This window comes from Ovis canadensis, chromosome 20 (genome assembly GCF_042477335.2).
Source record: "Ovis canadensis isolate MfBH-ARS-UI-01 breed Bighorn chromosome 20, ARS-UI_OviCan_v2, whole genome shotgun sequence".
NCBI classification, from domain to species: Eukaryota; Metazoa; Chordata; class Mammalia; order Artiodactyla; family Bovidae; genus Ovis; species Ovis canadensis.
In genome coordinates, this window is record NC_091264.1 from 40,740,694 (window position 1) to 40,763,625 (window position 22,932).

A 22,932-nucleotide genomic window follows, 5' to 3' on the forward strand; every position below is an offset into this window, starting at 1 on the left:
CTCCATATAATTTTGTTCTCATAATCATTAGTATTTTCTCTTTCTATGACCTTTATAGTTTCATTAAGTTGTTGAGATGAAGAGCATTCAGTTGAAAGGCACACTGTTTCCATTCTGCACATTTTTCCAGAACACATTCCAAGATGGGAACTCTGGCACATATCTCAAGAGTAAGGGCTCATTTCAATGCTAATGAAACTTACCCAAAGTAAAAGAGATGAGAGGTGAGATCACTCAGATCTCTTGTACTGAGTGAAATTTGTCCATCCTTTGTTCTTCCAAAGCCTATGAAATTTATGTTACAATCCCCTAGACAATAAGAAATGAAGACTTATTCTCTGTGACAGAACTTATTGTCCAAAGAATCCCAGGTGTAAAAATATTTCCCATGAGTCTTCTCAGAATTTTTTTTAACCATAAACATTGTTTTGTGTTTTGGGCATTCTCAATGTCACATTTATCATTAACATAAACTGCAATTTCTATTAAATATGTAAAGAGAAATTCTATAGCACAGGGAGTGTTCAATCATAGTATATCTGTTAATGCTCAATTTCTTACGTTTAATTCATGGGCAACTATTATTGTAAATGTTTTAAAAACATATTTCTTATACCCAAATACACTTCTTAGAATTTGAATGACCTCTTTTAATGATAGTTTTTCATTGGAAATTTTTAATTCAAGGAGAATTCAACTCAAGAATATACTGATTTATCATGTATATAATCTTTAGATGACTATTGCTACAGACACAGTCGTGGACAGATGGGCAGCTTTATACTGTTCTTTTCATCTATTTCCAAGTATCTCTCTTATGAATAAGTGTGTATTTTTATTTTATTCTTAAAGATATAGGAGGTAAAATACAAGACCAATGATTGGTATATCTTGTACCCCAGAGAAATAGAATAGCATTTCAGCCTACATCCTTGTGTGGTGTATTTGCAATCTTGTTCCTTTTTCAATAAGGGGTATAAGGAAGTAAAACACACACACAGTTTTGTTTTGTTTTTTTTTCTGATTGGTGAGATGGTTTTCAATCTTTTAGCACCAATTCTCAGAAATGTGTGCCAGTTAGGATCGCAGTGAGAACTGTAACAGTCTTTGAAAGATGTTTTCCTTTCTTCCTGACACTGCGCCTTCATTTTGAATTGATTGTTTCTTTCTTGCTTTCATTTTCTCAATAGATATGAAGAAGGAAGTGGCAAATAACATTAATGCATTTCCCTGTGTACATAATCAAGGTATTATCTGCTTTTTGTATTTTCTCTAAACCCCTTAAATCATCATTCTCACTGGACTTACATAAGTTTACTTTATTTTCTCCAACCTTATCTTTGCCCCGACGGTTGCCATCATCATTTGCCATTCAAATACCCCACGTTGTTTCTGCTTTGATTTGTCTTTTTGTTGCAACCTATGAAGATATTCCTTTCAAGGCAGCCAATTTATTAAACATATACATCTAAAGTATTGGCACTTCCCATAATGCCAATGGGAAAGTTTTGTCCAAGATATGTCAGGTCATTTGAGTTAAACCATTACAGTTACATTTCACTGCCATGTAATACTTCCTTTTCCTCTTTTCATGGAGTTTTATTAATAAGAACATTAGTTAGGCATGTATTAAAGATAGAAACTAACAAAACACAGGTTAAAACACATTGGTTAAAAAGTGAATTGAGGTGCCCAGGTAAATTTCTCTGTAGTGTCTCTGGAAGCAGTGCTTCAGGATCCTCTCATCTAGTATTTACTGTGGAAAACAGATTATATAATAGTCATTACAGTGCATGTATGAAAATCAGTGTACTTATGAAATCATACAAATTGAATAATAAAATCCTACTGCTATTGCTGCTAAGTCACCTCAGTCGTGTCCTACTGTGTGCGACCCCATAGACAGCAGCCCACCAGGCTCCCCCGTCCCTGGGATTCTCCAGGCAAGAACACTGGAGTGGGTTGCCATTTCCTTTTCCAGTGCATGAAAGTGAAAAGTAAAAGTGAAGTCGCTCAGTCGTGTCCAACTCCTAGCAACCCCATGGACTGCAGCCTACCAGGCTCCTCTGTCCATGGGATTTTCCAGGCAAGAGTACTGGAGTGGGGTGCTGTTGCCTCCTCTGAATGAAACCCTAAGTAATGTCTAAAAGGATAAGGAACATTTTAAAGGCAACCATGGGAGCTACTATTCCTATATTTTCTCGCAGATCACTAAATTCACTAATTTAATAATATTTTTATTTCAGAGAGTATACGCTCAGGGTTAAACCGGCCCTATATCACAGCATTTGTGTATGTGTGTGTGTGTGTGTGTGTGTGAGTGTGTGCATCATTGTCCTCATTGGGTTATTATTATGCATAAATTTTGCATTAAATTTGAATTTCTTCACATTATCCATAATATTAAAATTGATCTTTCCATTTTCATTTCATGACAACATTGGCCATCTTATGGTAAATTTTCTGAAATCTTGTAAACCTCCTCCCCTCAGTAGAATGACTGCTCTCCTGTGGCCTTAATATTCCCTGCTTTTTCGTCTGATGTCAGTCACTGGTTCACACTTCTCCTGGGGCTCTATCTTTACTTTTTCAATTAACATCTTACAGACTTTTCCCAGATTACGTTTCTCTTCTTACAGCTTCCCTGTTTCTGTATTTTCCTATTCCTTTGTTTTCATTCCAAAGTGCTCTTTCCCTATGACATTAGCTTTATCTGCTTTCTAAGCATTTGCTATGATTTCACTCAGAAGGCGATGAGACAAAGGGCACTAGTCTGATAGAGACGTTTCCATTTTGTACCTTTTCCTGGAACACATCCAGTATTAGGACTCCTGTCATAGAGGCCATGTACGAGGGCCAGTTTTTATACCACTGATGCTTTTATAATCTAAGAGATGAGAGAAGACTCTCATTTGCTGATTTCAGTTTGTCTAACTAAAAAAGCATGTGTAAATTCTAATATTGTGCATTGGTCAAAGATGAATTTGAGCCCCATTATTCCACTTTTAAAGTATATTACCCCAGCATTCCAAAGTATACTGGACCTTCCAGGTGGCTCAGTGTTAAAAATATACCTGCTAATGCAGGACATTCAGGTTCAGTCCCTGGGAGGAGAAGATCTCATGGAGAAGGAAATGGTAACCCACTCCAGCATTCTTGCTTAGGAAATTCCACAGACAGAGGAGGCTGGTAGACTACAGTCCATGGGGTTGAAAAGGAGTCCAACATGACTTAACTACTAAACAACAACATCTAGAATATATAAAGAACACTTATACAAAGTATATGAATATTCTTTTATGATTCTCATGGTAATTTTCGTGTATGTAACAGTGCTGTTCTTTCTCTTTTACCTTTGCAATGAAACAATTTACTTTGATTGAATTTCAGTTCCTAGTTTGTATTTGTAGAAAGAATTTAATTCACAGGGTATGTTCAATTGCTATGTACCTCTCAGACCATGAAGAATCTGCCTGCAATGCAGGAGATCCGGGTCCAATCCCTTGGTCTGGAAGATCCTCTGGAGAAGGAAATGGCAACCTACTCCAGATTCTTGCCTGGAGAATCCCATGGACAGAGGAGCCTGGCAGGCTACAGTCTATGGGTTCACAAAGAGTCAGACACGACTGAGTGATTAACATTTTTACTTTTCTGATTTCTCAGTTTTTTTCTGTGAAAGACATAGAAATCATTACTGTGGGATTTTGCCTAAGATATTGTCTTACAATACAAATATAATGCAATTAGAACTTTAACAGGCTCCATGTATTTATTTTTAAACAGTTTCTATTTCATAGGAAATTCCACTATATATTGATTTAATATTTCAATGAAGCTGTATGTAATGCATAGATTATTGGGCATTGATGGCTTTGATCTATTCTTTCTCTTTGCAAGTACCTCTTTTTGGCTATGAATGTAGGTTTTCCTTTTATTCTGATAAAAGTGGAAAGCCCAATACAAACCAATGATTGGCATATCACACATCCTTTAACCCAGATGGAGGGCTATCATACTGCCTTGCAGTCTGTAATTATCTCTATCCCTTGTCATCAGGAGGTGCATCATGTACAGAAGTGCAATAAATCTCTCTTTGATTGAACATTTGAATCTGTATTCTCAGAATACAACTCTCAGAAACAACTTTGGAAGTATTTGAAAGTTTTGTCCTCCTTCTCTCTGACATCATGACTAATTTTGAATAAATTGTTTCTTTCTTTTTTAAACTAATGAATGTGAAGGGGAGCATGGTAAGTCCTATAAGTGTGTTTCCCTGTGTATGTAAACATGGTTTCATCTGTTACTTGTGCCTTTCACTTCAACTTCTAAGAATCATTTATCTCAGCTCTAAGTTGTAAATATTTTACATGATTTTTTTTTCTCGATCTTATCTTTGCAACTAAGGGTTTCATCTTCATTTGCTATTAAATTATTCTCCTGATATTGTTATTTCATTTGTCCTGTTATTATAATGAATGCAGGCATTCCTTTTCAGTCAAGCAGTTTTACTAATCCTGGCCCTCTGTAGCCATTAGGTTTTTCAAAGTGGCTGACGTGAAAGTTTTGTCCAAGATATACCTAAGTCACTTGATTCAGACCCACTTCACCATCATTTTTTATTTTTCTTTTCAAGGAACTTAGGAGAAATTTTATTTAGGAAGAGAGAAATTCACATACGCAGTGTTATGTATTCCTAGTTGGTGAAAATATTTTTAATGGTGGAGCCCAGGTGATATATTCTGTGGTACCACTAGAAGTACTGGTAGATCCTCCAATTCAGTGTTTGTGGCTACTTTATATCACTTAGATGTAATAACCAAAATCAATGTACATATTAACTAAAAGGCAAAGTACTTATCATATCATACAAACTGAATGATAAAGGCCTAGCTATATCAAATAGGATGAGGAACTTTTTAAAGGGTACCATGAGAACTGAAGTTTCTTAAAAGTTCTATCAAATCAGAATACTCATTCATTTTATGCCCATTTTCATTTTGAGAAAAACACTCTTTGGAAAATTTTGGGCTCTCAGCCACTGGACACGTGTTTATTGTGGGAGTGTGTGTGTTCATGCAGTGGTATGTACATGTGTGTATTTGTGTGCACATCCATGTGGGTTCACTTTGAAACATAAATTTTTCATTGCATTTAAATTACCTTCCCATTTTTATATTATATTTACTTTGATCTCTTTATTTTCTCTTTCAGAAAGACCTGCAATGACAGTAGGTAAATTTTCAAAAAACCTGTTGCTCCCAAATCCATTAAAATGATGATTTCTCATTGCATTCACATTTTCTGCCTTTTAATCTGAATCTGCTAGTGGCCTGCTCTTTCCTGAATGTCTACATTTCCCTCCCGATTAAACAATTATGCACTTCTTTCTTAAGTGACCTAAAGTTAGTGTCATTTTAGTTTCCTAAATTTCCTTTATTTTTCATTCCTGCTTTTTAAATTCCAAACCATTCTTTACCTGTGGATATTGGCTTTTCCAGACACTTGCAGTCATTTCTCTGAGTAGTTGGTAAGATGAAGGGCATGCGTTTTGTTTTCCCTTCTGAAACACATCCAAAGATAGGATGTCCGTGATATATATCAGGTTCAAGGGACCATTTCCATGGCAATGATATACCAAACATTTAGAGGTCAGAGAATATGTCTATCATGTGAGTAATGTTTTTCCATGTATTGTCCACTCAGACATGAGTAAACATCAATCATTAGTTAATTTGAATTTGAAGCTCATTATCCAGTTCTCTTTACCATATTGTCCAAGCATTTTCAGGTATACAAATAATTTTATATGATTCTCCTGGAAAATAGTACTACTGTCTGAAGTTTGGAAGCATTATGTCTCCAGTTTGGTTTTCTCTCCTTAGGATTGCTTTGGCAATTCTGGGTCTTCTCTCGATTCATAGAAATTTCATATATATTACTTCTTATAGTTCTGTGAAAAATGTCAGAGGTAATTTTTAGGGATCACATTAAATTTTTATTGCCTTGGATATTAGTGTGGACATTTCAGAAGTATTATTAGCTATAATCCAAGAACATGGAATATCTATCCATTTCTTTGAATTGTTTTCAAACAGGAATATAATTTTTAGTGTTTAACGCATTTTGGGTAATGATGTATTACAACTGTATTTCAGATTTCAATGGAATTATTTCAAAATTTTATCTATTTAACAAACATATGACTACTGTTACAGATAGAGTTTAAAGATATAGACCTTGCCATAGATACTTCTATCCTTTTAGTTTCCCTGTTGAAACACAAATAGCTTATTTTCTCTTACAAACTGAATCAGTTTAGTTCAGTTCAGTCACTTAGTGTTGTCTGACTTTTTGTGACCCCATGAACTGCAACACATCAGGCTTCCCTGTCTATCACCAAATCCCAGAGCTTACTCAAACTCATGTCCATTGGGTCAGTGATGCCATCCAACCATCTCATCCTCTGTCGTCCCCTTCTCCTCCCACCTTCAATCTTTCCCAGCATCAAGGTCTCTTCCAATGAGTCAGTTCTTTGCATCAGGTGGCCAAAGGATTGGAGTTTCAGCTTCAGCATCAGTCATTCCAATGAATATTCAGGACTGATTTCCTTTAGGTTTGACTGGTTGGATTTCCTTGCTGTCCAAGAGATTCTCAAGAGTCTTCTCCAACACCACAGTTCAAAAGCATCAATTCTTTGGTGCTCAGCTTTCATTATTGTCTAACTCTCACATCCATACATGGCTACTGCAGAAACATAGCTTTGACTCTTAGGACCTTGTTGGCAAAGTGTTATCTCTGCTTTTTAATACACTGTCCATGTTTGTCAAAGCTTTTCTTCAAAGGAGCAAGCATCTTTTAATTTCATGATTGCTGTCATCATTTGCAGTGATTCTGGAGCCCAAGAAAATAAAGTCTCTCACTGTTTCCATTGTTTTCCCATTGATTTGCCATGATGTGATAGCACTGGATGCCATGGTCTTAGTTTTCTAATGCTGAAGTTTAGCCAAATTTTTCACTCTCCTCTTTCATTTTCATCAAGAGGCTCTTTAGTTCTTCACTTTCTGCCATACAGTGGTGTCATATGCATATCTGAGGTTATTCATATTTCCCCTGGCAATCTTGATTCCAGCTTGTGCTTCATCCAGCCCAGTGTTTCTCATGATGTATTCTGCATATAAGTTAAATAAACAGGGTGACAATATACAGCCTTCATGTCCTCCTTTCCCAATTTGGAACCAGTCTGTTGTTCCATGTCCAGTTTTCATATTGCCTCTTGACCTGCATATAGATTTCTCAAGAGTCAAGTGGGGTGGTCTGGTATTCCCATCTCTAAGAATTTTCCACATTAGATGGGCACCATAAAGGACAGAAATGGTATGGACCTAAAAGAAACACAAAGTGAATAATGAAAGCCTAATTCATGACAAAACAGACTATCAACTATTTAAAAAGACTACTTTTAGAATTAAAATTCCTAATTCTTTCTCAATATTGTAAAATGACTTACTTTATGCCCGTCTCAATTTCTAAAACATATCCTTGAGCAAAGTGAGAGTTTGGTCATTCTGAGTATGTTAAATGTGTATGTGTCTGTGTGCTCCTGTGTATATTTATCTTCCATACGTGTCTTACTGTTCTTGTATTTGTATGTATTAGACTAATAATAACTTTTACTTTTACAAGCAATATTTTAAATAAAGTGAATTGCCTTTGTTTTTTTAAATAAACATAGATCTTCTCCTTGTTTTTTCAGGGAATCCTGGAAAAATACATGGTAAATTTTTCTGACATTCTCTACCCCATAAACCTATAAATAATTGTAACACTGTCTGCCTTTATATTTGTATTTCATTCATTGACTCATTTTTCACCCTTCATTTACCAATATTTTATATAGACTACAACGATTGTAATGTTTTCTTTTTTACATAATTCCATCTCTTCCCATTCCTTGGTTTCTTTGGAGAACTTTTATTTCTGTAAACATTAGTTTTGAAAAAATTTGTATGTCTCCAGAAACTTGGTTTGATTTTGATTTTTGTAAAATTGAGTTATGTTAGGCTGATCACCACATCACTTTCATCCTGTGTATGTTCTCATGCAAATAACTACTGATGTAGAATCTCTATGACCTTTCAAGTTCAAGGGACAATATCCATACAATTGATACTGACCCAAAACTTAAGTGAAAAGAAAACTCCAAATTTGCTAAGTAAAACTTCTCTACCTTCTGGTACTCCAAAGACAATAAATTCTGATGTCATTCATTGGTCAACCGTGAGCTCTAAGCTAACTCTCCAATAAACCTTGATCTTATTAACCACTTGTTCTGAGGTTAATCAATGTTTTACTTAATATTGTGCTTTCTTTTAAAATTACTAGTTTTTCAAAACTGCATTTTTTCTTAGCTTAAGAATTTTCCAGTTAAAGAAGGCTCATTTCATAACATATTTCTCATTAATGAAATGTTGTGTTAGTGAAAAAAAATAGTGATTTTCCCTTGGAAACTTTTAAAAGAGGTTTTCAGAAAACATGAATTCATATACTAAGCTTTTACCACTTGTGTCCTCTTGATACTTATTGTTTACATTTTTGTTTTAGTGAAATTGAACTTAACAAGATACCTCTTTATATCTCGTAGGAGGCTAAAAGTGCCTAATTCTCCATTAACCCATGTGTAGAGAAGGGTCCCTTTATTGTTTGTTTCCTCATCAGTTTAAAAATATATCTCTAGTGTGTCTGCTAATGATATTAATATATTTTTTATATAGTTCGAAGGACTAACAATACCAAAGATTGTTGTTGCTTAACCTGGAGGAACTCCTAATCTGCCTCTTCTTATGGGGCTGTTTCCCATCGTATATCCATTTGGGAAATGAGTGTATGAACTTTACTCATTAATGAGATAGACACAAACCATATTTTTTGGATTCTCATAAATGTCTGTCAGTTAGAATCTAAGGGAAAACCAAGAAAGCATTAAAAAAATATTTGACCTCCTCCCTCCCTTTCTACCATTTTCTTCCTATTTTAAAAGTATATTATACATTATTTCCTTTATTTATATTATATTCCATTAATAAATTGAAGATGGAAAAGGCATGTCTCACAGCACATTTCACTGTGAACCTAAGTGTACTCTCATGTATTTCTCATAACTTTGTCTTCCGCACTCAATTATCATCTTCCTCAAATCATCATGCATGCGGCTTACATCATGCATGTGCATATGGTTTCTCTTGTTATTGTCTTTCCAAAGGAAGCCTGCCTTCTGCCTTTGTTCAATTTCCCCCATTACTACTTCTGTAATTTCTTTTCTTGATACAATCTAGACAGCCATTTCTTTTGGTTCAACTAAATTTTAGCAGTTATATATTTCAAAATTCTGCATTTTTAAGATTCTGAAGTATGAATTTTCTCTAATATATGCTCAGTCATTTTCTTTACAACCACTTTCACTGTCATTTAGTACTTAAATCTCTTGTTTCATGTGATTCCATAAGAAGTACTTCACTTAGATATTATTTAAAATAGAAATTCCTATTACAAAAGTTTATGTATCCATCAGTTGATAAAAATGTGAATAGAATTATACATGAAACAATTCCCACATTTCCTCTGCAACACTGGCCAAAGATGTTAAGTCAATGTTCCTGTCTTCAAAGGCAACTTGGGTATTATAATAATGAAGTGGTGACCATCTGCTATGTAACAACTCAGAGAATTTACAAGAGCTAATAATCCTAATAATAAATAATAATAAATAATATTTAATAAACAATAAGTAAAGCTAATAATCTTAATAATAAATCACTTGTTATGACAAAATAGCAAAAAAGCTAAATAATATATACATATATATGTATAATTTTCTTTAGTTAGTTTTTGGCTGTGCTGGATTTTCATCGTTGTGCAAGCTTTTCTCTAGTTGTAGAGAGCAGAGGCTACTCTCCAGTTGCGGGTTTTTCATTGCAGTGACTTCTCTCTGTTGCGGGCAGAATATAAGCTCTAGAGTGTGCAAGCTTCAGTAGTTGCTCAGTAGCTGTGAGCTGCTGAATTCTCCAGAATTCCAGAGCACAGGCTCAATAGTTGTGACACGTGGGCTTAGTTGCTCTGTGGTATGTGGGATCTTTCTGGGCCAGGGATCAAACCCATGTCTCCTGCATTGGCAGGCAGATTCTTTACCAGGGAAGCACTAGGCACTAGGAATGCCCAAGAATATTTTCAAATATAAATTTCAAAACTATTCTTTTTTTTGGGGAGGGGGGCGGTATGAGCCCTGACCTGGATTTTATTTTATTTTATGATATACAGCAATCCCTTTATTATATTCTTTTTAAAAATTTTATTATTATTATTTACTTTACAATATTGTATTGGTTTTGCCATATATCAACATGAATCCGCCACAGGTATACATGTGTTCCCCATCCTGAACCCCCCTCCCTCCTCCCTCCCCGTACCATCTCTCTGGGTCTTTCCAGTGCACCAGCCCCAAGCATCCAGTATCAAGCATCAAACCTGAACTGGCGATTCATTTCATATAGTTTTTTCTTAAGATTTTCTTTTTAACTCCTATTCCTTTATCGACAATGTGAGAAGTCATCCCCTGTGTGTGTGGTGTGTGTCTGTGTATCTGCATTCAGATGGTTATATATTTATATACAAATTTTATAATAAATTTTATTTCTTGGTTTTTCCATTTTCATGATATTGATCTTAACCTTTTAATTTTTTTTTTTTTTGAAGAACCTCAGAAAACAAACAGTAAGTATTTTAAAAACTTGTATTCACAAATCCCTATTACATACCTGAATTGCTTGCAGCCTTATCTTTCCAAACTTTCCTTGTCTTGCTCTTCTCCTGGATGTGTACCTTTACAGTTGCAGGATTTTATTTATAGACTTCCCCATAGAAAGCTCTCCCCATTTATTTTCTCAACCTAGAATATATTTCAATTTCTTTATTTTTATTCTGTATCATTTATTTCCTATTAACATCTTTATTTTTTCTATTTTTTTAGTGGTTTGTTATAAGGCTCACTGAAAAGTTGAAGAGATAAAGAGCATTAGGTTAGGAGTTCACTTTGTGTGTCTCCCAGGACACCTCCCTAGTTAGCACTTCTATCACATTCCAATTTCACCGATCCACATTTCAGCCAATGACACTTTCCCAAACCTGCAGAGTTGAGAGAAACTGCCTACAGAGAGCAGTTGTTGTGTCACTTCAAAGCCTGTGTATATTCTGATATTCTTCCTTCATCCAGAAACTTGAGGCACATTTTTCCACTGAGCTTCAGTATCTTATCCAAACAATCCTGAATTTAAGATCTCCAATATTATATTTGTATCTCAGGAAATGTTCACTTGTTTGTATTCTCTTTCAAGTCTCAATTTGTGATGTAAAAGATAATGAAACCATTGTCCTGGGAAGTCACTGAGAATTTTTTTTTCTAAAGTGGATAAAATTTTAATAATTTTGGTATCCTTTAAAGACAGTTTTCAGTGACAATTTTTATTTCAAAGAAAATTCAACTCAGTAATACCAAATAAATGTATTTGACAGGAGTTAAATGACGACTCTTACAGGTAGATCTGTGGACAGAGGGACTCGGTCCCTCCTCATGTCTTTGCAAGTACCTCTCTTGCAAATGAGTTTTCTTTGTTGTCTGCATGTTCTTAAAAAGGACAATGGAGTAAGGCAAGACCAATTATTGATATGACTTTTATCGCTGAGGGCAAGCAATGCTACCTCTTTGCATGGTGTCATTTTCAATATTATTCTTTTTGGAACCCGGGCATATATGGAAGTGCAACATGAAAAAAGTGAAAAGTGCAAGTGTTAGTCGCTCATCATGTCCTGCTCTTTGTGACCCCATGGACCGTAGCGCACCAGACTCCTCTGTCCATGGAATTCTCCAGGCAAGAATACTGGAGTGGATAGCTGTTCCCTTCTCCAGGGGATCTTACTGACCCAGGGATGGAACATAGGTTTCTCTCATTGCAGGCAGAGTCTTTACCATCTGAACCACCAAAGAAGACTGTATTTCCCTCTAAGTGGTGAAATGGGCTTTGAATCTCATGATTCTGATTTTCAGAAATGTGTATTGATAAGGTCCCACAGAAAAGGACCGCAGTGTTTGAAAAGTTAGTCCTCCTCCATTCCTGACATGTTACTTCTTTTGGGGTGAATTTTGTATTTGTCTTTTGACTGTCAGCAACTGTTAGGCAAAAAAAGGGAAGATCTTGTTGATGTATTGGGTACATAGTGTACTATGACCTGGGTATTGAGGTGTAGTTTCATCTGTCATTAAACGTTTGTCTTCAATGCTCAATCATTATCTTCCTCAAAGTCAGGATATTAATATTCTTCTATAATTTGTCTCATCATCTTTTTGTCTTTTCAATGGTTGTGTGACATATTCATCTGTTACTCAATTTCCCACATTCTGTAATTTGTCCTGTTGCAATCTCTCTTAGGTATAGCAGTAATAAATTTGACTGCATATGTAGTAAAAGCACAGATGTTTATTAGAGCTAATAAGCCAAATAATAACAAGAGTAGTACATTCAATATAGGTAAAGAACATTTCTTTAACTGAAAACTTTAGAATTATTACTTTAAAATTTTTCACAATTAATAAAATACTTTTATTTTTTATCCTTATTTTCCTTTGGAGAATAGTCTCTTAACCAAGTGAGCTCTCAGCCACTCTGTGTTGTGTGTGTGTGTATATCTTCATTTGTATACTTAAAATTTAAATATGAATTTTACAAGAAATTTTGTGTCTTGGTGTATCATTTCCATGATATTACCCTTAAATTTCCCATTTTATCTTTCTAAAGGACCCCAGAAGAAAAGTGGTAAGTATCCTAAACTTGTTTCTCACAAACTTCATTTACATGAGTGATTTCTTGAGGCTTGACATTCCCACTCTCATAATCCACATGCTTTCTTTGTATGGCCCTGTTTCTGAATGTCTACCTTTACCTCTTCAACTGTTACTTAGAGACTTCCCCACAGAGAGTTCACTTTATTAATTTCCCCTTCTAAATTCGATTTCAATTCCTTTTCCATTCTATATCATTTCCTTTCTATTTAATTTTTTTCTATTTCTAGCAACTTGCTAAAGGCTTCCTTAAAAGTTAATGAGATAAAGAATATCAGGTTGAAAGGAACTGGACTCCATCCTGTTTATCTGCCAGGATACATCTCATTTCTGGAGCCCACACGCAGGTCAATAAGATTTCCTGAAGGCTGCAGAGATCAGAGAAGATTGCTAACAGGCTGATGAAGTTTACTTATTCATTGTCCCTTCAAAGCCTGTATAAATTCTGCTTTCATTTCTTGATCCATAAACAACACTTTTCTTCCACTGTGCCTGAATACATTTCCAGGTATAATAATATTTCCAATGTTATTCTTGCAATTTTTTCTCCCAACATAAGTAATCTTTTCCTTTGTATTTGCTTTTTGCTTTACAATTTGAATGACATAATAATGGTCTTAGTAACCTGAATTTTGTTTAGTGTTTTGAGAAGAAATATACATCCCAGGAAATATTCAGTTGTTTACATTCTTCTCTTGGTTCTCAACATGAGAATCTAAGAAACTATTGCCAAAGTAAGTTGCCAAATATTCCTTTTTTCCTGCAGCATGATATGATCCTTAAAATATTAACATCTTTTAATGACAGTTTTCAGTGAGTTTCTTATTTCAAAGATAATTTAATTCAGATCTGTATCAAAATTATGTATGTTGTAGTCATGACATGGAGCCTTAAAGAGTTTGCCTGCCAATGCAGGAGTCCCTGGGTTGGGAAGATCCCCCAGAGAAGGAAATGGCAACCCACTCCAGTGTTCTTGCCTGGGAAATACCACTGGAAAGAGGAACCTGGTGCACTACAGTCCATGGGGTCACAAACGAGTCGGTCACAACTTAGTGATTAAATAATAATGAAGCTTGACTTAACTTCTACAAGTGCATTGTGGACAGATGAATGTCTTTACTCTGTTGTTCAATATCCTATTCCTGGTCTTCAATATCCTTTTCAAATACCTCTCCTATAGTTCAGTTTCTATTTTCACTGAATTTTGGAAAAGGAGGTTGACCCAATGCAAGATCAATGAATGTAATGATTTTATTTCAGATAGAGGGTTGACCTCCCCCATAACCCACCCCCACTTTATGGTGTCATTTTCATTCTTATTCATTTAGAAACCAGGCATTTAGAAAAGTACAATGACATTATCCTGTAAGTGGTGAGATGTCCTTTGAAAGTCATGGTTAAATGCTCAGAAGTGTGTGTCAGTTAAGAACACAAAGTAAACCAAAGCTGTGTCTGAAAATTTTGTCCTCCTCCCTTCCTGTCATGTTACTTCATTTTCTGAATTGTTCATTAGGTCCTTTGACTTTGTTAGTAAATGTTAGGTGAAAAAAGGCAACTTTCATTAATGTATTTCCCTGTGGATCTAGACATGGTTTCATCTGTTATTGTACCTTTGTCATCAATGCTCAATCTCCATCTTCTTCAAAGTCAGTATGTACACATTCTTGTATGATTTTGTCTCACCTTTCTGTCTTTACAATGGATGCTTGCTATATGGACTATTTTTTTCAGTTTTCCCCATTTATCCTTCTGTGATTTGTCTTGTTGTTGCAAAATCTGCAAACATTTACTTCGTGTCCATTTAATGCTAGTAATCACATATCTGGGATTATTGTCATTTTCAGTGTGGCTGTTATGTAATGCATTAGTCTAAGTCATTCTCATATCCTGTAATTTATAACTTGCTTCACTGATACTGATTATTTTATGTTTCTAACATCACTGAATTTAAATCAAATGTGTATCATTTAGGATAAGGTCAGAACATAAACCATATAAGACAAGTAGGTATATTCATTGGTGCCATAAATGTGAATAGAGACACCCAGTAAATTCCGGAAGAATTTGTTTCCAATCCTGCCATTAAGTATTTGGATCTAGTTTATTGACGAAAGCTACTGTGACCTCTCGACATGTGTGCTAACATCCAAATAACTTATATCTTACAAACTAAAAATGAAAATCTGACTAATGTCAAAAGTGATTATAAGCTTTTTAAAAGGTAAATTCCCAAAACCAACATTCCTGAAATTATCTCTCAGTGTTCTTAAATGACTCAGATTATGTCACTCTTTATTTCTGGAATATGTTGTTGAGCAAAAGAGAGGGTTTGGTCACTGAGAATGTGTCAGCTTCTTTGTATAGGTGTGTGTTTCTGTGTGCATAAGTGAGAATATATGCTTATGCTTCTGAGTGTGTATGCATATTCCATATGTGTTTTCCTGTTATGTGTGAGTGTGAATAATTAAAAATATATTTATAATTTCAAAATAGTCCATAAGATTAATTTATCTTTGTTTCTTTTCATATTTGCCTGGACTCTTCATTTTATTCTTTAGATGATCATGGAAAAGTATTTGAAAAGTGTTTCTAACATCCTTTGCCTTAACACCCTTTAAATGATTGCTCATAATTCCCTGCCTTTCTTACCATGCTCATTTTTCCCCTCTCCCACCTCCAAACTTTTGGATATGGACTACCCCCATATTAATTCCTTTTATCTCTTCCCTAATTCCATCCCTTCTCATTACTTGCTTTTTTTTTTTTTTTAACATAACTTATCTTCTCTTCTCTCTAAACATTATGTCTTTTTTCTTTTCTTCCTTCTCTGTCTCCAGGGAATTGACTAGCTTTGGTTATATTTGTAGGGATAAGTGATATCAGGTTGATCACAACATTCTTTCAATTCTTTTTTTTTTGTTTGTTTGTTTTTTATTTTTTAAATTTTAAAATCTTTAATTCTTACATGCATTCCCAAACATGAACCCCCCTCCTGCAAGTGAACACAGATGTAGAATCTCCATGACATTTCAAAATTCAAGGGATAATAGCTATGTGACTGACTCTGAGCCAAAACTTAAGTGAGCAGATAACTCCATATTTGCTGAGGAAATTTTGTCTACCTTCTGCTGTTTCAAAGACTAGAATTTCAGATGCCGTTTCTTGGCCAATGTGAGCTCTAACCCTAACCTTACATTCACGCTTAGCACACAACCTAATTGTTCTTGGTATAGATGTATTCTACCAAATATTGTATGTTCTTTTTCTTTATAATTTCTAAATAATTAGGTGTACACACTGCACATTTTCTCAATGTGTTTATGATAATGTCACCTGTTAACAAAAGGTCACCTAATACCATATCACTCAATAATGAAATATTATGTTAATGAATTGAGAAGCAACTTTCCTTAGAAATTTAAAAGAGTTTTTCATAAACCATTAAGGCAAAGTCTAAAGTTTTGCCTCAGGTATCCACTAGATGTTTTCATTTTGTTTCAGGGGAAATAGAACTTTCCAAACTATCTCTTTACAGTTGTAGCAGGCCAGAAGTGGTTCATACTACAATAACCATATGTATAGTAGTGTTTGATTTTATGTTAGGAAAAGCATGTGTTTCAAAAGTAAACTTCAGAAGTATTATTTCAATGCTTTTACCCCATTAAGACACTACTTTTCCTGCTTAACACTGTAATCCTCTGGAAGAATAGTCCCTTGCCAAAATGGCTCTTCATCCACATTGTGTATTCTTTTTTCTTTTTTTGCATTCAGATCAAAATGAATTTAAATATGAATTTTGTAATACAGTTTGTTTCTTAGTGTTCCATTCCCATGATACTGACCTTAAAATTTCACTTTATTTTTTTATAGAAGTTCAAGATCAAAATGGTAAGTGTTCTAAAACTTTTCAAAAACGTCTTTAACATGACTGATTTCTTGGGGCCTCGTTTCTTAATCCAGATGCTTTCCACTGTATTGTGCTTGTCCTGGATGCTTGTCTTTGTGTCTCCCAGTTGAATTACAAGCTTCCCCTTAGAGAGTCTCTCTATTCAGTTCCCCCATCTAAAATCCATTTCTAATCTTCTACTTTCCAACCGTTATCCCTCTTTCCTGTAAACATTAGCTTGCTCCTGTTCTTCAGAGACGTCATAGGCTCACTACAAAATGGGTATGAGGAAGGACATTGTATTAAAAGGCACTGAGTTCCATTCTGTTTATATCCAAGACACATCCCTTGTTAGGACTTCTGTAAAATGCCTGTATCTAGGGCCTGTATTTATTGTGATGAGACTTCCCTAAGCCTGCAGAGATAGAGAAGATACCTAATGTGCTCCGTGAAGTTTGCCATTCATTGTCCCTTCAAAGCATGTATGCATTCTGTTTTATTTCTTGATCTATGAGTTTGACACTCTTTCTTCCTCTGTACCTGAATGCATTACTCTAGTCTTCCTAGGTAAAGAAATATTTCAAAAGTTATTCTTGAAATAGTTTCTTGCAAAAGTGTTAATTCTTGCTTCACTGACCTTGAATGTATTTTTCTTACAGGCACTGGATATAAATCAAATATGCTTCGTTTAGGTGTGGATCAAAATAGAATTGTTCCAAATCAAGGTGATATATTCATTGATTGACATAAATGTGATTAGAGGAGCACAGTTCATAATGAAGAGCAATCTCTAGAGCAATATTTTTAATACTGTAATTCAGCATTTGTATCTAGTTTATTGAACAAAGCTATCTCGATTCCTCACATATGTGTTAGCTTGCGAGTACCTTATCATAGCTTACAAAGTGAACGATGAATGCCTAACTAATGTCAAAAGTGATTAAAAACTTTTTTAAAAGGTAACTTCTAGGACTAACATTCCTAAAATTTTATCTCAATATGGTAAATTGACTTAATTTTGTCTCCTCTGAATTTCTGGAGAATATATTGAACAAAAGGAGGGTTTCTCATATGGATGTGTGAGGTTCTGGGTGTTGATATTCCTGTGAGCTTTTCTGTGTGTATGCATGTTCTATATGAGTGTTTTGTGTGTGAGCAGGTGTGTATTTCTGAACACTAATAAACTGAATTGTAAATGCAAATTTTAGAATAGAATAGAATTATTTTGTGTTTGTACCTTTCAATATTTATATGGATCTCTTAATTTTATTTTTCAGTGTTTTGGGGGAATAAAATTGGTAAGTATTTCTGACACTTTTCCCATTGCCATTTAAATGACTAAGATCATTCCCTTCCTTTCTATCTCTTTGGCATCTGTTCACTCATCCTTCCCCTCATCCCTCTCCAATTGTTTGTATCTGGACTATTTTCATATCAACTTCTTCATCTATTTTTCCCTCCTCCCAACTCTTGCTTTTCCTTGCTTTTCATTATATACCTACTCTTGTGTATAACCTTCAGTGTTTTTTGTTTTGTTTCTTGAGAGTTATCTTGATTTGATTATAATTTTTGGAGGGATGACGGATATCAGGCTGATCACCACACCACTCCCATGTAATACATGTTTTCATGTAAATGACCACTGATGTCGAATCATTGTGACCTTTCAAGTTCACAAGACAATAATTGTTTTTGATACTGACCCAAAACTTAAGTGAACAGAAAACTCCAAATTGAATGAATAAATTACTCTGCCTTTTGCTCTTTCAAAGACTAGTAATTCAGTGACATTTCTTGACTACATGTGAGCTCTAAACCTACTCTCCCAGTGCCCTTGATCTTATTACCCACTTCTTCCCGGGTATACAAATGCTTTATGTAATAAGGATGACATCACCGACTCAATGGACATGAGTTTGAGTAAGCTCTGGGAGTTGGTGATGGACAGGAAAGCCTGGCATGCTGCATTCCATGGGGTCACAAAGAGTCGGACATGACTGAGCAACTGAACTGAACTGATAGTATTGTGAAGCCTCTTTTAACTCAAAACTTCTATTAGTTTAAAATACAAATTTGAAAGATTTATTCAGGAAACACCAATTCATACATTAAAAGTTCATCTCCTTTATTCTCTTGATGGTTTTCATTTACAACTTTAAGAAGAAATAGAATTTAGCAGTATAATAGGAGGCTAAAACTGGTTACTGATCCATTATAGCATGTGTGCAAAAGTCCCTTTATGTTCCCTCATCACTTTTTGCATATGTTTCTTGTATATCAATTCACACCAATATTCTTCTATTCTGAGAAAAGCAGAAGTGCCAACAAAAACCCAAGGATCTGATACTGTTTAGCAAAATTCATAATTTAACTCCCCTGATGGGGCCATTTTCAATCTTGCACAATGGAATATATGGAATGAAAATGGTTAATTATCATTGGTATGGTAAAGAATCTACCTGCAATTCAGGAGACATTGGTTAGGTTCCTTGGTCCAGAAATCTGTCAGAGAAGCGACGGGTTACCCCCTCCAATCACTCTCATTAGGAAGCTTCCATAAGCCTCTTATTCTTCTCCATCAGAGGGCAGACAGACTGAAAATCAAAATCACAGAAAACTAACCAATCTAATCACATGGACCACAGCCTTGTTTATTTAACTCATTGGAACTATGAGCCATGCCGTGTAGGGCCACCCAAAATGAATGATTCATGGTGGAGATTTCTGCCAAAATGTGGTCCACAGGAGAAGGGAATGGCAAATCACTTCAGTATTCTTACCTTGAGAACCCCCATGAACAGTATTAAAAAGCAAAAAGGACACTGAAAAATGAACTCCCCATGTCGGTAGGTGCCCCATATGCTACTGGAGATCAGTGAAGAAATAACTCCAGAAAGAATGAAGAGATGGAGCCAAAGCAAAAACACCCAGTTGTGGATATGAGTGGTGATGGAAGCAATGTCTGATGCTGTAAAGAGCAATATTGCATAGGAACCTGAAATGTTAGGCCCATGAATCAAGGCAAATTGGAAATGATCAAACAGGAGATGGTAAGAGTGAATGTTGACATTTTAGGAATCAGTGAACTAAAATGGACTGGGATGGGTGAATTTAACTCAGATGACCATTATATCTACTACTGTGGGCAAGAATCCCTTAGAAAAAATAGAGTAGCCATCAAAGTCAACAAAAGAGTCAGAAATACAGTACTTGGATGCAATCTCAAAAATGACAGAATGATCTCTGTTCATTTCCAAGGAAAACCATTCAATAACACTGGTGATCCACAGGTCTATGCCCTGACCAGTAATGCTGAAGAAGCTGAAGGTGAATGATTCTATGAAGACTTACAAGACCTTTTAGGACTAACACCCCCAAAATATGTCCTTTTCATTATAGGGGACTGGAATGCAAAAGTAGGAAGTCAAGAAACACCTGGAGTAACAGGGAAATTGGGCTTTGGGGTACGGAATGAATCAGGGTAAAGGCTAATAGAGTTTTTGCCAAGAGAATGCACTGGTCATAGCAAACATCCTCTTCCAACAACTAAAGAGAAGACTCTACACATGGACAGCACAAGATGGTCAAAACCCAAATCAGATTGATTATATTCTTTGCAGCCAAAGATGGAGAAGCTCTATACAGTCATCAAAAAACAAGACAGGGAACTGACTGTGGTTCAAATCATGAACTCTTTATTGAAAAATTCAGACTTAAATTGAAGAAAGTAAGGAAAACCACTAGACCATTGAGGTATGACCTAAAACCAATCCCTTACAATTATACAGTAGAAGTGAGAAGTAGGTTTAAGGGACTAGACCTGATGGACAGAGTGCCTGATGAACTGTGGATGGAGGTTCATGACACTGTATGGGAGACAGAGATCAAGAAAATCCCTAAGAAAAAGAAATGCAAAAAAGCAAAGTTCCAAAGAATATCAAGGAGAGATAAGAACGCCTTCCTAACTGATCAGTGCAAAGAAATAGAGGGAAAACAGTAGAATGGGAAAGACTAGAAATATGTTCAAGAAAATTAGAGATGCCAAGGGACATTTCATGCAAAGATGGGCTCAGTAAAAGACAGAAATGGTATATACCTAACAGAAGCAGAAGATATTAAGAAGAGGTGGCAAGAATACACAGAAGGACTGTACAAAAAAAAATCTTCATGACCCACATAACCACAATGGTGTGATCACTCACCGAGAGCCAGACATCCTGGAATGTGAAGTCAAGTGGGCCTTAGGAAGCATCACTACGAACAAAATAGTGGAGATGGTGGAATTCCAGTTGAGCTATTTCAAGTCCTAAAAGATGATATTCTAAAAGTGCTGCACTCAAAATGGCAGCAAATTTGGAAAGCTCAGCAGTGGCCACAGCTCTGGAAAGGGACAGTTTTCATTCCATCCCTAAGAGAGGCGATGCCAAAGAATGTTTGAACTACCACACAATTCACTCATCTCACACACTAGTAAAGTAATGCTCAAAATTCTCCAAGCCAGGCTTCAAAAAATACATGAACTGTGAACTTCCAGATGTTCAAGTTGGATTTAGAAAAGGCAGAGGAACCAGAGATCAAATTGTCAGCTTCCATTGAATCACTGAAAAAGCAAGAGAGCCCCAGAATAAATCTACTTCTGTTTTATTGACTATGCCAAAGCTTTTCACTGTGTGGATCACAATAAACTGTGGAAATTTCTGAAAGACATGGGAATATCATACCTGACCACCTGAACTGCCTCCTGGGAAATCTGTATGCAGGTCAGGAACCAACAGTTAGAACTGGACATGGAACAACAGACTGGTTCCAAAATGGGAAAGGGATATGTCAAGGCTGTATGTTGTCACTTTGCTTGTTTAACTTATATCCAGAGTACATCATGAGAAATGCTGGACTGGATGAAGCACAAGCTGGAATCAAGATTGCCGGGAGAGATATCAGTAACCTCAGATATGCAGATAACACCATCCTGTGGCAGAAAGCCAAAAACTAAAGAGCCTCTTGATGAAAGTGAAAGAGGAGACTGAAAAAGTTGGCTTAAATCTCAGCATTCAGAAAACTAAAATCATGGCAACCAGTCCCATCAGTTCATGGCAAATAGATGGGGAAACAGTGGAAACAGTGACAGAATTTATTTGAGGGGGCTCCGAAGTCACTGCAGAGGGTGATTGCAGCCATGAAATTAAAAGACATTACTCCTTGAAAGAAAAGTTATTACCAACCTAGATATCTTATTACCAGGCAGAGACATTATTTTCCAACAAAGATCCATCTAGTCAAAGCTTTGGTCTTTCCAATAGTCATGTATGGATGTGAGAGTTGGACCATAAAGAAAGCTGAGAGTCCAAGAATTGATGCTTTTATACGGTGATGTTGGAGAAGACTCTTGAGAGTCCATTGGACAGCAAGGAGATCTGACCAGTCAATCCTAAAGGAAATCAGTCCTGAATATTCCTGATGCTGAAGCTGAAACTCCAATACTTTGGCCACCTGATGTAAAGAACTGACTGATTTGTAAAGACCCTAATGCTGAGAAAGATTGAAGGTGGGAGGAGAAGGGAATGACAGAGGATGAGATGGTTGGATGGCATCACCGACTCAATGGATGTGAGTTTGAGTAAATTCCGGGAGCTGATGATGGATAGGGAGGCCTGGCGTGCTGCAGTCCATGGGATCTCAAAAAATTGGACACGACTGAGTGACTGAGCTTAACTGAACTGAACCCACTCCAGTAGTGTTGGTCTTCCCTTGTGGCTCAGCTGGTAAAGAATCTGCCTGCAGTGTGGGAGACCTGGGTTCAATCCCTGTGTTGGGACGATCCCCTGGAGAAGGGAAAGGCTACCCATTCTAGTATTCTGGCCTGGAGAATTCCATGGACTGTATAGTCATGGGGTCACAAAGAGCTGGACATGACTGAGCCACTTTCACTTTCACATAGCTCTTTTAGTTCTTAACTTTTGATGTGAAAGTCAAAGAAGACACTGTCCTAGGAAGTTACCAAAGAGTTTCATTTCCTACAGCAGGATATAATTCTTGAAACTTTGACATTTCTTAAAGACAGCTTTATTAATAATGTTCATTTCAAAAATAATTCAATTCAGCTAAATATCAAATTTGTTTATATAGCAGGTTTTATCTGACTACTATTACAGCTAGA